This window comes from Miscanthus floridulus, chromosome 16 (assembly GCF_019320115.1).
Source record: "Miscanthus floridulus cultivar M001 chromosome 16, ASM1932011v1, whole genome shotgun sequence".
Classification (NCBI taxonomy): domain Eukaryota; kingdom Viridiplantae; phylum Streptophyta; class Magnoliopsida; order Poales; family Poaceae; genus Miscanthus; species Miscanthus floridulus.
In genome coordinates, this window is record NC_089595.1 from 62,746,085 (window position 1) to 62,747,401 (window position 1,317).

Consider the following 1,317-nt stretch of genomic DNA (forward strand, 5'->3'; position numbering starts at 1 on the left):
TAAATATTATTTATTGATAATCATAACTAAACACCACTGCTCTATAGGCTTACCCTTGTCTTCTATCTTTTTTATCTTATACATGGTATTGCCACATTGATCCAATTTTCATTGAAGATCATTGAAAAATCAAATCATTCAAAGACAGCTAAACACCAATTTATGAAGATATGGCTGATAAGAGTCTCCGTGAATTCTCTGCTCCAAGTGCTGAAAATATTCGCACTGGTCCGACGCTCGAAATTGGAGAAGATGCTTCATTCGAACTTAAGCCATCTCTCATCAATATGGTGCAAGCTAATCTATTTTGTGTAAAAGCACGTGAAGATGCAAGTGCTCATCACAAACAATTTCTAGAGATTGGAAGTACACTCATCATCAAGGATGTTGACCAAGATATCATACTCCTTCGTCTTTTTCCATTTTCTCTATAGGAAAAAGCAAAGCAATGGTTCTATGCCAACAAAGCCAACATAGAAACATGGGCGAAGTGCTCCAACACTTTCTTAGCCAATATTTTCCTGTGGGTAAGACCAATGTTCTACGAGAAAGAATTTCTAGTTTTCAGCAACAAAATGATGAAACCACTCCAGAAGCATGGGAATGCTTTAAGGATTGCATTGCAGTGTCCTTATCATGGGATGGAGAATTGGTTACTTGTGCAAAACTTCTACCATGGGTTGACTAATAAAGCCTGGGAGAAACTTGATGCTACTGCTGGAGGAGCATTTATGTCACTTACTATTCAAGAGCGTGTTTAATTGCCCAAATTTGGGAATTTGGGCTACTGTAGCACTTTCATTTTTATTTGGTAAATAGTGTTCAATCGTGGACTAATTAGGCTCAAAACGTTCATCTTGCAATTTCCAACCAAACTGTGCAATTAGTTTTTTTTCGTCTACATTTAATGCTCCATGCATGTATCGCAAGATTCGATGTGATGGGTACTGTAGCACTTTTTTGGATTTTGGGGTCGGAACTAAACACGCTCCAAGATGCAATATTTCTCATGGAAAAGATGTCCTCAAATCAAGGCTGGTTTGAAGAATGTCTCCAAGCTCAAAAGAAAAGTAAGAATATACGTATGGTAGGAAGAAGTGTTAGCAGTCAAAATGGACTTACTCCTAAAAGGACTTGAAGAAAGAGCCAATTTCAAGAAAGATCATCAAGCTATTCAACAAGTTTATGATTCACAAAATATTTGTGAAGTCTGTGGAAATATTAACCATTCAGGATACACTTGTCCTCAACTTTAGCAAGATATGATCTCCATCAACAATAATTATCAATCGCCAGTATGGAATCAACAAAAAGGTA

General features: G+C 36.9%; 1 non-coding gene across 1 annotated transcript; it reads right to left on the reverse strand.

Moving 5' to 3' along the window:
* Positions 1 to 538: 538 nt before the first annotated feature.
* LOC136514701 (small nucleolar RNA R71) lies at positions 539 to 643 on the reverse strand. Its single transcript, XR_010773840.1, has one exon. It is a non-coding gene; the product is annotated as a small nucleolar RNA R71 (small nucleolar RNA).
* Positions 644 to 1,317: the final 674 nt, after the last annotated feature.